This window comes from Phyllobates terribilis, unplaced genomic scaffold (genome assembly GCF_046119375.1).
Source record: "Phyllobates terribilis strain yellow unplaced genomic scaffold, ASM4611937v1 Scaffold_41__1_contigs__length_11206878, whole genome shotgun sequence".
NCBI lineage: Eukaryota > Metazoa > Chordata > Amphibia > Anura > Dendrobatidae > Phyllobates > Phyllobates terribilis.
Window position 1 is genome coordinate 3922139 of NW_027362801.1, and position 16570 is coordinate 3938708.

A 16570-nucleotide genomic window follows, 5' to 3' on the forward strand; every position below is an offset into this window, starting at 1 on the left:
ATATTTTCACAAAAAAGTGAAATTTTCAAAAATTCTGAAAATTGGCTGAAAACGACTAAATATGAAGGATTCATTGGGCGAATCGCTCTGGAACTGAAATCGGAACGCTCACTGACATTTCCCCTATCTGAAAGTCTGATAAACGCCGGAAAAATGACTAAGTCCAAAAAAAATTTTTTTCAACTTTTTACAATTTTACCCCCGTGGGATATATATTCTACCCACACACATTTGGAACTCTCCTGGGGTACCCTCACACTTATTATTCCCTCATTTTGTGGATATTTTCACAAAGAAGTGAAATTTTCAAATATTCTGGAAATTGGCTGAAAACGACTAAATATGAAGGACTCATCGGGCGAATCGCTCTGGAACAGAAATCGGAACGCTCATTGACATTTCACCTATCTGAATGTCTGATAAACGCCGGGAAAATGACTAAGTCCCCCCAAAAAAATTTTTCAACTTTTTTCAATTTTGCCCCCATGGATATATTCTACCCACACACATTTCGCACTCTCCTTGGGTATCCTCACACATATTATTCCCTCATTTAGAGGATATTTTCACAAAAAAGTGAAATTTTCCAAAATTCAGAAAATTGACAGAAAACGGCTAAATATGAAGGACTCATCGGGCGATTCGCTCTGGAACTGAAATCGGAACGCTCACTGACATTTCCCCTATCTGAAAGTCTGATAAACGCCGGAAAAATGACTAAGTCCAAAAAAAATTTTTTTCAACTTTTTACAATTTTACCCCCGTGGGATATATATTCTACCCACACACATTTGGAACTCTCCTGGGGTACCCTCACACTTATTATTCCCTCATTTTGTGGATATTTTCACAAAGAAGTGAAATTTTCAAATATTCTGGAAATTGGCTGAAAATGACTAAATATGAAGGACTCATCGGGCGAATCGCTCTGGAACAGAAATCGGAACGCTCATTGACATTTCACCTATCTGAATGTCTGATAAACGCCGGGAAAATGACTAAGTCCCCCAAAAAAATTTTTTCCAACTTTTTTCAATTTTACCCCCGTGGGATATATATTCTACCCACACACATTTGGAACTCTCCTGGGGTACCCTCACACATATTATTCCCTCATTTTGTGGATATTTTCACAAAGAAGTGAAATTTTCAAATATTCTGAAAATTGGCTGAAAACCAATAAATATGAAGGACTCATCGGTTGAATCACTCTGGAACTGAAATCGGAACGCTCACTAACATTTCCCCTATCTGAAAGTCTGATTAACGCCTGAAAAATGACTAAGTTAAAAAAAAAATTATTACAACTCTTTTCAGTTTTATCCCCGTGGGATATTTATTCTACCCACACACATTTGGAACTCTCCTGGGGTACCCTCACACATAATATTCCCTCATTTAGTGGATATTTTCACAAAAAAGTGAATTGTTCAAAAATTCAGTAAAAATTGGCTGAAAACCACTAAATATGAAGGACTCATCGAGATAATCGCTCTGGAACTGAAATCGGAACGCTCACTGACATTTCCCCTATCTGAAAGTCGGATAAACGCCTGAAAAATGACTAAGTCCAAAAAAACATTTTTTTCAACTTTTTTCAATTTTACTCCCGTGGATATATATTCTACCCACACACATTTGGAACTATCCTGTGGTACCCTCACACATATTATTCCCTCATTTAGTGGATATTTTAAAAAAAAGTGAAATTTTCAAAAATTCAGAAAATTCGCTGAAAACAACTAAACATGAAGGACTCATCGGCCGAATCGCTCTGGAACTGAAATCAGAACGCTCACTGACATTTCCCCTATCTGAAAGTCTGATAAACGCCGGAAAAATGACTTAGTCCAAAAAAAATTTTTTTTCAACTCTTTTCAGTTTTTCCCACATGGGATATATGTTGTACCCACACACATTTAGAACTCTCCTGGGGTACCCTCAAACATATTATTCCCTCATTTAGTGAATATTTTCACAAAAAAGTGAAATTTTCAAAAATTCAGTAAAAATTGGCTGAAAACCACTAAATATGAAGGACTCATCGAGAGAATCGCTCTGTAACTGAAATCGGAACGCTCACTGACATTTCCCCTATCTGAAAGTCTGATAAATGCAGGAAAAATGACTAAGTCCAAAAAAAAATTTTTTTCAACTTTTTTCAATTGTACCCCCGTGGGATATATATTCTACCCACACACATTTGGAACTCTCCTGGGGTACCCTCACACATATTATTCCCTCATTTAGTGGATATTTTCACAAAAAAGTGAAATTTTCAAAAATTCAGTAAAAATTGGCTGAAAACCACTAAATATGAAGGACTCATCGAGAGAATCACTCTGGAACTGAAATCGGAATGCTCACTGACATTTCCCCTATCTGAAAGTCGGATAAACGCCGGAAAAATGACTTGATCCAAAAAAAATTTTTTTTCAACTCTTTTCAATTTTACCCCCATGGGATATATGTTGTACCCACACACATTTAGAACTCTCCTGGGGTACCCTCAAACATATTATTCCCTCATTTAGTGGATATTTAAAAAAAAAAGTGAAATTTTCAAAAATTCAGAAAATTCACTGAAAACAACTAAATATGAAGGACTCATCGGCCGAATCGCTCTGGAACTGAAATCAGAACGCTCACTGACATTTCCCCTATCTGAAAGTCTGATAAACACCAGAAAAATGACTCAGTCAAAAAAAATTTTTTTTCAACTTTTTTCAATTTTACCCCCGTGGATATATATTCTACCCACACACATTTGGAACTATCCTGTGGTACCCTCGCACATATTATTCCCTCATTTAGTGGATATTTAAAAAAAAAAGTGAAATTTTCAAAAATTCAGAAAATTCACTGAAAACAACTAAATATGAAGGACTCATCGGCCGAATCGCTCTGGAACTGAAATCAGAACGCTCACTGACATTTCCCCTATCTGAAAGTCTGATAAACGCCAGAAAAATGACTCAGTCAAAAAAAAATTTTTTTCAACTTTTTTCAATTTTTCCCCCGTGGGATATATATTCTACCCACACACATTTGGAACTCTCCTGGGGTACCCTCACACATATTATTCCCTCATTTAGTGGATATTTTCACAAAAAAGTGAAATTTTCAAAAATCCAGAAAATTCGCTGAAAACAACGAAATATGAAGGACTCATCAGGCGATTCGCTCTGGAACTGAAATCGGAAAGCTCAATGACATTTCCCCTATCTGAAAGTCTGATAAAAGCCAGAAAAATGACAGTCCAAAAAAAAATTTTTTTCAACTTTTTTCAATTTTACCCCCGTGGGATATATATTCTACCCACACACATTTGGAACTCTCCTGGGGTACCCTCACACATATTATTCCTTCATTTAGTGGATATTTTCAGAAAAAAGTGAAATCTTCAAAAATTCTGAAAACTGACTGAAAACGACTAAATATGAAGGACTCATCGGGCGAATCGCTCTGGAACTGAAATCAGAACGCTCACTAACATTTCCCCTATCTGAAAGTCTGATAAACGCCGGAAAAATGACTAAGTCAAAAAAACCATTTTTTTCAACTTTTTTCAATTTTACCCCCGTGGGATATATATTCTACACACACACATTTGGAACTCTCCTGGGGTACCCTCACACATATTATTCCCTCATTTAGTGGATATTTTCACAAAAAAGTGAAATTTTCAAAAATTCTGAAAATTGGCTGAAAACGACTAAATATGAAGGATTCATTGGGCGAATCGCTCTGGAACTGAAATCGGAACGCTCACTGACATTTCCCCTATCTGAAAGTCTGATAAACGCCGGAAAAATGACTAAGTCCAAAAAAAATTTTTTTCAACTTTTTACAATTTTACCCCCGTGGGATATATATTCTACCCACACACATTTGGAACTCTCCTGGGGTACCCTCACACTTATTATTCCCTCATTTTGTGGATATTTTCACAAAGAAGTGAAATTTTCAAATATTCTGGAAATTGGCTGAAAACGACTAAATATGAAGGACTCATCGGGCGAATCGCTCTGGAACAGAAATCGGAACGCTCATTGACATTTCACCTATCTGAATGTCTGATAAACGCCGGGAAAATGACTAAGTCCCCCAAAAAAATTTTTTCCAACTTTTTTCAATTTTACCCCCGTGGGATATATATTCTACCCACACACATTTGGAACTCTCCTGGGGTACCCTCACACATATTATTCCCTCATTTTGTGGATATTTTCACAAAGAAGTGAAATTTTCAAATATTCTGAAAATTGGCTGAAAACCAATAAATATGAAGGACTCATCGAGCGAATCGCTCTGGAACTGAAATCGGAACGCTCATTGACATTTCCCCTATCTGAAAGTCTGATAAACGCCGGAAAAATGACAGTCTAAAAAAATTTTTTTTCAACTTTTTTCAATTTTACCCCCGTGGGATATATATTCTACCCACACACATTTGGAACTCTCCTGGGGTACCCTCACACATATTATTCCCTCATTTTGTGGATATTTTGACAAAAAAGTGAAATTTTCAAAAATTCTGAAAATCGGCTGGAAACGAATAAATATGAAGGACTCATCGGGAGAATCGCTCTGGAACTGAAATCGGAATGCTCACTGACATTTCCCCTATCTGAAAGTCTGATAAACGCCGGAAAAATGACTTAGTCCCCCAAAAAAATGTTTTCAACTTTTTTCAATTTTACCCCCATGGATATATATTCTACCCACACACATTTCGAACTCTCCTGGGGTACCCTCACACATATCATTCCCTCATTTAGTGGATATTTTCACAAAAAAGTGAAATTTTCAAAAATTCTGAAAATTGGCTGAAAATGACTAAATATGAAGGACTCATCGGGAGAATAGCTCTGGAACTGAAATCGGAATGCTCACTGACATTTCCCCTATCTGAAAGTCTGATAAACGCCGGAAAAATGACTAAGTCCAAAAAATTTTTTTTCCACTTTTTGCAATTTTACCCCGGTGGGATATATATTCTACCCACACACATTTGGAACTCAGCTAGGGTACCCTCACACATATTATTCCTTCATTTAGTGAATATTTTCACAAAAAAGTGAAATTTTCAAAAATTCTGAAAATTGGCTGAAAATGACTAAATATGAAAGACTCATCAGGAGAATCGCTCTGGAACTGAAATCGGAATGCTCACAGACATTTCCCCTATCTGAAAGTCTGATAAACGCCGGAAAAATGACTAAGTCCCCCCAAAAAAATTTTTCAACTTTTTTCAATTTTGCCCCCATGGATATATTCTACCCACACACATTTCGCACTCTCCTTGGGTATCCTCACACATATTATTCCCTCATTTAGAGGATATTTTCACAAAAAAGTGAAATTTTCCAAAATTCAGAAAATTGACAGAAAACGGCTAAATATGAAGGACTCATCGGGCGATTCGCTCTGGAACTGAAATCGGAACGCTCACTGACATTTCCCCTATCTGAAAGTCTGATAAACGCCGGAAAAATGACTAAGTCCAAAAAAAATTTTTTTCAACTTTTTACAATTTTACCCCCGTGGGATATATATTCTACCCACACACATTTGGAACTCTCCTGGGGTACCCTCACACTTATTATTCCCTCATTTTGTGGATATTTTCACAAAGAAGTGAAATTTTCAAATATTCTGGAAATTGGCTGAAAATGACTAAATATGAAGGACTCATCGGGCGAATCGCTCTGGAACAGAAATCGGAACGCTCATTGACATTTCACCTATCTGAATGTCTGATAAACGCCGGGAAAATGACTAAGTCCCCCAAAAAAATTTTTTCCAACTTTTTTCAATTTTACCCCCGTGGGATATATATTCTACCCACACACATTTGGAACTCTCCTGGGGTACCCTCACACATATTATTCCCTCATTTTGTGGATATTTTCACAAAGAAGTGAAATTTTCAAATATTCTGAAAATTGGCTGAAAACCAATAAATATGAAGGACTCATCGGTTGAATCACTCTGGAACTGAAATCGGAACGCTCACTAACATTTCCCCTATCTGAAAGTCTGATTAACGCCTGAAAAATGACTAAGTTAAAAAAAAAATTATTACAACTCTTTTCAGTTTTATCCCCGTGGGATATTTATTCTACCCACACACATTTGGAACTCTCCTGGGGTACCCTCACACATAATATTCCCTCATTTAGTGGATATTTTCACAAAAAAGTGAATTGTTCAAAAATTCAGTAAAAATTGGCTGAAAACCACTAAATATGAAGGACTCATCGAGATAATCGCTCTGGAACTGAAATCGGAACGCTCACTGACATTTCCCCTATCTGAAAGTCGGATAAACGCCTGAAAAATGACTAAGTCCAAAAAAACATTTTTTTCAACTTTTTTCAATTTTACTCCCGTGGATATATATTCTACCCACACACATTTGGAACTATCCTGTGGTACCCTCACACATATTATTCCCTCATTTAGTGGATATTTTAAAAAAAAAGTGAAATTTTCAAAAATTCAGAAAATTCGCTGAAAACAACTAAACATGAAGGACTCATCGGCCGAATCGCTCTGGAACTGAAATCAGAACGCTCACTGACATTTCCCCTATCTGAAAGTCTGATAAACGCCGGAAAAATGACTTAGTCCAAAAAAAATTTTTTTTCAACTCTTTTCAGTTTTTCCCACATGGGATATATGTTGTACCCACACACATTTAGAACTCTCCTGGGGTACCCTCAAACATATTATTCCCTCATTTAGTGAATATTTTCACAAAAAAGTGAAATTTTCAAAAATTCAGTAAAAATTGGCTGAAAACCACTAAATATGAAGGACTCATCGAGAGAATCGCTCTGTAACTGAAATCGGAACGCTCACTGACATTTCCCCTATCTGAAAGTCTGATAAATGCAGGAAAAATGACTAAGTCCAAAAAAAAATTTTTTTCAACTTTTTTCAATTGTACCCCCGTGGGATATATATTCTACCCACACACATTTGGAACTCTCCTGGGGTACCCTCACACATATTATTCCCTCATTTAGTGGATATTTTCACAAAAAAGTGAAATTTTCAAAAATTCAGTAAAAATTGGCTGAAAACCACTAAATATGAAGGACTCATCGAGAGAATCACTCTGGAACTGAAATCGGAATGCTCACTGACATTTCCCCTATCTGAAAGTCGGATAAACGCCGGAAAAATGACTTGATCCAAAAAAAATTTTTTTTCAACTCTTTTCAATTTTACCCCCATGGGATATATGTTGTACCCACACACATTTAGAACTCTCCTGGGGTACCCTCAAACATATTATTCCCTCATTTAGTGGATATTTAAAAAAAAAAGTGAAATTTTCAAAAATTCAGAAAATTCACTGAAAACAACTAAATATGAAGGACTCATCGGCCGAATCGCTCTGGAACTGAAATCAGAACGCTCACTGACATTTCCCCTATCTGAAAGTCTGATAAACACCAGAAAAATGACTCAGTCAAAAAAAATTTTTTTTCAACTTTTTTCAATTTTTCCCCCGTGGGATATATATTCTACCCACACACATTTGGAACTCTCCTGGGGTACCCTCACACATATTATTCCCTCATTTAGTGGATATTTTCACAAAAAAGTGAAATTTTCAAAAATCCAGAAAATTCGCTGAAAACAACGAAATATGAAGGACTCATCAGGCGATTCGCTCTGGAACTGAAATCGGAAAGCTCAATGACATTTCCCCTATCTGAAAGTCTGATAAAAGCCAGAAAAATGACAGTCCAAAAAAAAATTTTTTTCAACTTTTTTCAATTTTACCCCCGTGGGATATATATTCTACCCACACACATTTGGAACTCTCCTGGGGTACCCTCACACATATTATTCCTTCATTTAGTGGATATTTTCAGAAAAAAGTGAAATCTTCAAAAATTCTGAAAACTGACTGAAAACGACTAAATATGAAGGACTCATCGGGCGAATCGCTCTGGAACTGAAATCAGAACGCTCACTAACATTTCCCCTATCTGAAAGTCTGATAAACGCCGGAAAAATGACTAAGTCAAAAAAACCATTTTTTTCAACTTTTTTCAATTTTACCCCGGTGGATATATATTCTACCCACACACATTTGAAACTCTCCTGGGATACCCTCACACATATTATTCTCTCATTTAGTGGATATTTTCGCAAAAAAGTGAAATTTTCAAAAATTCAGAAAATTGGCTGAAAACCACTAAATATGATCTACTCATCGATCGAATCGCTCTGGAACTGAAATCGGAATGCTCACTGACATTTCCCCTATCTGAAATTCTGATAAACGCCAGAAAAATGACTAAGTTCCCCCCAAAAATTTTTCAACTTTTTTCAATTTTACCCCAGTGGGATATATATTCTACCCACACACATTTGGAACTCTTCTGGGGTACCCTCACACATATTATTCCCTCATTTAGTTTATATTTTCACAAAAAAGTGAAATTTTCAAAAATTCAGTAAAAATTGGCTGAAAACCACTAAATATGAAGGACTCATCGAGAGAATCGCTCTGGAACTGAAATCGGAACGCTCACTGACATTTCCCCTATCTGAAAGTCGGATAAACGCCTGAAAAATGACTAAGTCAAAAAAACATTTTTTTCAACTTTTTTCAATTTTACCCCCGTGGATATATATTCTAACCACACAGATTTGAAACTCTCCTGGGATACCCTCACACATATTATTCTCTCATTTAGTGGATATTTTCAGAAAAAAGTCAAATTTTCAAAAATTCAGAAAATTGGCTGAAAACGACTAAATATGAAGGACTTATCGGGCGAATCGCTCTGGAACTGAAATCGGAATGCTCACTGACATTTCCCCTATCTGAAATTCTGATAAACGCCAGAAAAATGACTAAGTTCCCCCCAAAAATTTTTCAACTTTTTTCAATTTTACCCCCGTGGGATATATATTCTACCCACACACATTTGGAACTCTCCTGGGGTACCCTCACACATATTATTCCTTCATTTAGTGGATATTTTCAGAAAAAAGTGAAATTTTCAAAAATTCAGAAAATTCGCTGAAAACAACTAAATATGAAGGACTCATCGGCCGAATCGCTCTGGAACTGAAATCAGAACGCTCACTGACATTTCCCCTATCTGAAAGTCTGATAAATGCCAGAAAAATGACTCAGTCAAAAAAAATTTTTTTTCAATTTTTTTCAATTTTACCCCCGTGCGATATATATTATACCCACACACATTTGGAACTCTGCTGGGGTACCCTCACACATATTATTCCCTCATTTAGTGGATATTTTCAGAAAAAAGTCAAATTTTCAAAAATTCAGAAAATTGGCTGAAAACGACTAAATATGAATGACTTATCGGGCGAATCGCTCTGGAACTGAAATCGGAAAGCTCACTGACATTTCCCCTATCTGAAAGTCGGATAAACGCCTGAAAAATGACTAAGTCCAAAAAAACATTTTTTTCAACTTTTTTCAATTTTTCCCCGTGGATATATATTCTAGCCACACACATTTGGAACTATCCTGGGGTACCCTCACACATATTATTCCCTCATTTAGTGGATATTTTCACAAAAAAGTGAAATTTTCAAAAATTCAGAAAATTGGCTGAAAACGACTAAATATTAAGGACTCATCAGGCGAATCGCTCTGGAACTGAAATCGGAAAGCTCACTGACATTTCCCCTATCTGAAAGTCTGATAAACGCAGGAAAAATGACTAATTCCAAAAAAAAATTTTTTTCAACTTTTTTCAATTTTACCCTCGTGGGATACATATTCTACCCACACACATTTGGAACTCTCCTGGGGTACCCTCACACATTTTATTCCCTCATTTAGTGGATATTTTCACAAAAAAGTGACATTTTCAAAAATTCAGTAAAAATTGGCTGAAAACCACTAAATATGAAGGACTCATCGAGAGAATCGCTCTGGAACTGAAATCGGAACGCTCACTGACATTTCCCCTATCTTAAAGTCTGATAAACGCAGGAAAAATGACTAAGTCCAAAAAAATTTATTACAACTTTTTTCAATTTTACCCCCGTGGGATATATATTCTACCCACACACATTTGGAACTCTCCTGGGGTACCCTCACATATTATTCCCTCATTTAGTGGATATTTTCACAAAAAAGTGAAATTTTCAAAAATTCTGAAAATTCGCTGAAAACAACTAAATATGAAGGACTCATCGGCCGAATCGCTCTGGAACTGAAATCAGAACGCTCACTGACATTTCCGCTATCTGAAAGTCTGATAAACGCCAGAAAAATGACTAAGTCCAAAAAAATTTTTTTTCAACTTTTTTCAATTTTACCCCCGTGGAAATATATTCTACCCACACACATTTGGAACTATCCTGGGGTACCCTCACACATATTATTCCCTCATTTAGTGGATATTTTCACAAAAAAGTGAAATTTTCAAAAATTCAGAAAATTGGCTGAAAACGACTAAATATGAAGGACTCATCGAGAGAATCGCTCTGTAACTGAAATCGGAACGCTCACTGACATTTCCCCTATCTGAAAGTCTGATAAATGCAGGAAAAATGACTAAGTCCAAAAAAAAATTTTTTTCAACTTTTTTCAATTGTACCCCCGTGGGATATATATTCTACCCACACACATTTGGAACTCTCCTGGGGTACCCTCACACATATTATTCCCTCATTTAGTGGATATTTTCACAAAAAAGTGAAATTTTCAAAAATTCAGTAAAAATTGGCTGAAAACCACTAAATATGAAGGACTCATCGAGAGAATCACTCTGGAACTGAAATCGGAATGCTCACTGACATTTCCCCTATCTGAAAGTCGGATAAACGCCGGAAAAATGACTTGATCCAAAAAAAATTTTTTTTCAACTCTTTTCAATTTTACCCCCATGGGATATATGTTGTACCCACACACATTTAGAACTCTCCTGGGGTACCCTCAAACATATTATTCCCTCATTTAGTGGATATTTAAAAAAAAAAGTGAAATTTTCAAAAATTCAGAAAATTCACTGAAAACAACTAAATATGAAGGACTCATCGGCCGAATCGCTCTGGAACTGAAATCAGAACGCTCACTGACATTTCCCCTATCTGAAAGTCTGATAAACACCAGAAAAATGACTCAGTCAAAAAAAATTTTTTTTCAACTTTTTTCAATTTTACCCCCGTGGATATATATTCTACCCACACACATTTGGAACTATCCTGTGGTACCCTCGCACATATTATTCCCTCATTTAGTGGATATTTAAAAAAAAAAGTGAAATTTTCAAAAATTCAGAAAATTCACTGAAAACAACTAAATATGAAGGACTCATCGGCCGAATCGCTCTGGAACTGAAATCAGAACGCTCACTGACATTTCCCCTATCTGAAAGTCTGATAAACGCCAGAAAAATGACTCAGTCAAAAAAAAATTTTTTTCAACTTTTTTCAATTTTTCCCCCGTGGGATATATATTCTACCCACACACATTTGGAACTCTCCTGGGGTACCCTCACACATATTATTCCCTCATTTAGTGGATATTTTCACAAAAAAGTGAAATTTTCAAAAATCCAGAAAATTCGCTGAAAACAACAAAATATGAAGGACTCATCAGGCGATTCGCTCTGGAACTGAAATCGGAAAGCTCAATGACATTTCCCCTATCTGAAAGTCTGATAAAAGCCAGAAAAATGACAGTCCAAAAAAAAATTTTTTTCAACTTTTTTCAATTTTACCCCCGTGGGATATATATTCTACCCACACACATTTGGAACTCTCCTGGGGTACCCTCACACATATTATTCCTTCATTTAGTGGATATTTTCAGAAAAAAGTGAAATCTTCAAAAATTCTGAAAACTGACTGAAAACGACTAAATATGAAGGACTCATCGGGCGAATCGCTCTGGAACTGAAATCAGAACGCTCACTAACATTTCCCCTATCTGAAAGTCTGATAAACGCCGGAAAAATGACTAAGTCAAAAAAACCATTTTTTTCAACTTTTTTCAATTTTACCCCGGTGGATATATATTCTACCCACACACATTTGAAACTCTCCTGGGATACCCTCACACATATTATTCTCTCATTTAGTGGATATTTTCGCAAAAAAGTGAAATTTTCAAAAATTCAGAAAATTGGCTGAAAACCACTAAATATGATCTACTCATCGATCGAATCGCTCTGGAACTGAAATCGGAATGCTCACTGACATTTCCCCTATCTGAAATTCTGATAAACGCCAGAAAAATGACTAAGTTCCCCCCCAAAATTTTTCAACTTTTTTCAATTTTACCCCAGTGGGATATATATTCTACCCACACACATTTGGAACTCTCCTGGGGTACCCTCACACATATTATTCCCTCATTTAGTGGATATTTTCACAAAAAAGTGACATTTTCAAAAATTCAGTAAAAATTGGCTGAAAACCACTAAATATGAAGGACTCATCGAGAGAATCGCTCTGGAACTGAAATCGGAACGCTCACTGACATTTCCCCTATCTGAAAGTCTGATAAACGCAGGAAAAATGACTAAGTCCAAAAAAAATTTATTACAACTTTTTTCAATTTTACCCCCGTGGGATATATATTCTACCCACACACATTTGGAACTCTCCTGGGGTACCCTCACATATTATTCCCTCATTTAGTGGATATTTTCACAAAAAAGTGAAATTTTCAAAAATTCAGAAAATTGGCTGAAAACGACTAAATATGAAGGACTCATTGAGCAAATTGCTCTGGAACTGAAATCGGAACGCTCACTGACATTTCCCCTATCTGAAAGTCGGATAAACGCAGGAAAAATGACTAATTCCAAAAAAACATTTTTTTCAACTTTTTTCAATTTTACCCTCGTGGGATATATATTCTACCCACACACATTTGGAACTCTCCTGGGGTACCCACACACATATTATTCCCTCATTTTGTGGCTAGTTTCACAAAGAAGTAAAATTTTCAAAAATTCAGTAAAAATTGGCTGAAAACCACTAAATATGAAGGACTCATCGAGAGAATCGCTCTGGAACTGAAATCGGAACGCTCACTGACATTTCCCCCATCTGAAAGTCTGATAAATGCCAGAAAAATGACTAAGTCTAAAAAAAAAATTTTTTTCAACTATTTTAAATTTTACCCCCGTGGATATATATTCTACCCACACACATTTGGAACTCTCCTGGGGTACCCTCACACATATTATTCCTTCATTTAGTGGATATTTTCACAAAAAAGTGAAATTTTCAAAAATTCAGAAAATTGGCTGAAAACCACTAAATATGAAAGACTCATCGAGAGAATCGCTCTGGAACTGAAATCGGAACGCTGAATGACATTTCCCCTATCTAAAAGTCTGAAAAACGCCAGAAAATGACTAAGTCTAAAAAAAATTTTTTTCAACTATTTTAAATTTTACCCCCGTGGATATATATTCTACCCACACACATTTGGAACTCTCCTGGGGAACCCTCACACATATTATTCCCTCAATTAGTGGATATTTTCACAAAAAAGTGAAATTTTCAAAAATTCAGTAAAAATTGGCTGAAAACCACTAACTATGGACTCATCGAGAGAATCGCTCTGGAACTGAAATCGGAACGCTCACTGACATTTCCCCTATCTGAAAGTCGGATAAACGCCAGAAAAATGAGTAAGTAAAAAAAAAATTTTTTTAAACTTTTTTCAATTTTACCCCCGTGGGATATATATTCTACCCACACACATTTGGAACTCTCCTGGGGTACCCTCACACATATTATTCCTTCATTTAGTGGATATTTTCACAAAAAAGTGAAATTTTCAAAAATTCAGAAAATTGGCTGAAAACCACTAAATATGATCTCCTCATCGAGCGAATCGCTCTGGAACTGAAATCGGAACGCTCACTGACATTTCCCCTATCTGAAAGTCTGATTAACGCCTGAAAAATGACTAAGTCCAAAAAAATTTTTTTTTGAACTTTTTTCAATTTTACCCCCGTGGGATATATATTCTACCCACACACATTTGGAACTCTCCTGGGGTACCCACACACATATTATTCCCTCATTTTGTGGCTAGTTTCACAAAGAATTAAAATTTTCAAAAATTCAGTAAAAATTGGCTGAAAACCACTAAATATGAAGGACTCATCGAGAGAATCGCTCTGGAACTGAAATCGGAACGCTCACTGACATTTCCCCTATCTGAAAGTCGGATAAACGCCAGAAAAATGAGTAAGTAAAAAAAAAAAATTTTTTAAACTTTTTTCAATTTTACCCCCGTGGGATATATATTCTACCCACACACATTTGGAACTCTCCTGGGGTACCCTCACACATATTTTTCCCTCATTTAGTGGATATTTTCACAAAAAAGAGAAATTTTAAAAAATTCAGAAAATTTGCTGAAAGCAACTAAATATGAACGACTCATCGGGCGAATCGCTCTGGAACAGAAATCGGAACGCTCACTGACATTTCCCCTATCTGAAATTCTGATAAACGCCAGAAAAATGACTAAGTTCCCCCCAAAAATTTTTCAACTTTTTTCAATTTTACCCCCGTGGGATATATATTCTACCCACACACATTTGGAACTCTCCTGGGGTACCCTCACACATATTATTCTTTCATTTAGTGGATGTTTTCAGAAAAAAGTGAAATCTTCAAAAATTCTGAAAACTGACTGAAAACGACTAAATATGAAGGACTCATCGGCCGAATCGCTCTGGAACTGAAATCAGAATGCTCACTGACATTTCCCCTATCTGAAAGTCTGATAAACGCCAGAAAAATGACTCAGTCAAAAAAAAATTTTTTTCAATTTTTTTCAATTTTACCCCCGTGCGATATATATTATACCCACACACATTTGGAACTCTGCTGGGGTACCCTCACACATATTATTCCCTCATTTAGTGGATATTTTCAGAAAAAAGTCAAATTTTCAAAAATTCAGAAAATTGGCTGAAAACGACTAAATATGAATGACTCATCGGGCGATTCGCTCTGGAACAGAAATCGGAATGCTCACTGACATTTCCCCTATCTGAAATTCTGATAAACGCCAGAAAAATGACTAAGTTCCCCCCAAAAATTTTTCAACTTTTTTCAATTTTACCCCCGTGGGATATATATTCTACCCACACACATTTGGAACTCTCCTGGGGTACCCTCACACATATTATTCCTTCATTTAGTGGATGTTTTCAGAAAAAAGTGAAATCTTCAAAAATTCAGAAAATTGGCTGAAAACCACTAAATATGAAGGACTCATCGAGCGAATCGCTCTGGAACTGAAATCAGAACGCTCACTAACATTTCCCCTATCTGAAAGTCTGATTAACGCCTGAAAAATGACTAAATCCCCAAAAAATTTTTTTCAACTTTTTTCAATTTTACCCCCGTGGGATATATATTCTACCCACACACATTTGGAACTCTCCTGGGGTACCCTCACACATATTATTCCCTCATTTAGTGGATATTTTCACAAAAAACTGAAATTTTCAAAAATTCAGAAAATTGGTTGAAAACGACTAAATATGAAGGACTCATCGGGCGAATCGCTCTGGAACTGAAATCGGAACGTTCACTGACATTTCCCCTATCTGAAAGTCTCATAAACACCGGAAAAATGACTCAGTCCAAAAAAAATTTTTTTTAAACTTTTTTCAATTTTACTCCCGTGGGATATATATTCTACTCACACACATTTGGAACTCTCCTGGGGTACCCTCACACATATTATTCCCTCATTTAGTTGATATTTTCAGAAAAAAGTGAAATTTTCAAAAATTCTGAAAATTTGCTGAAAACGACTAAATATGAAGGACTCATCGGGCGAATCGCTCTGGAACTGAAATCGGAACGCTCACTGACATTTCCCCTATCTGAAAGTCTGATAAACGCCAGAAAAATGACTAAGTCCAAAAAACCATTTTTTTCAACTTTTTTCAATTTTACCCCCGTGGGATATATATTCTACTCACACACATTTGGAACTCTCCTGGCGTACCCTCACACATATTCTCTCATTTAGTGGATATTTTCACAAAAAAGTGAAAATTTCAAAAATTCAGAAAATTGGCTGAAAACCACTAAATATGAATGACTCATCGAGCGAATCGCTCTGGAACTGAAATCGGAACGCTCACTGACATTTCCCCTATCTGAAAGTCTGATTAACGCCTGAAAAATGACTAAATCCCCAAAAAATTTTTTTCAACTTTTTTCAATTTTACCCCCGTGGGATATATATTCTACCCACACACATTTGGAACTCTCCTGGGGTACCCTCACACATATTATTCCCTCATTTAGTGGATATTTTCACAAAAAACTGAAATTTTCAAAAATTCAGAAAATTGGTTGAAAACGACTAAATATGAAGGACTCATCGGGCGAATCGCTCTGGAACTGAAATCGGAACGTTCATTGACATTTCCCCTATCTGAAAGTCTCATAAACACCGGAAAAATGACTCAGTCCAAAAAAAATTTTTTTTAAACTTTTTTCAATTTTACTCCCGTGGGATATATATTCTACTCACACACATTTGGAACTCTCCTGGGGTACC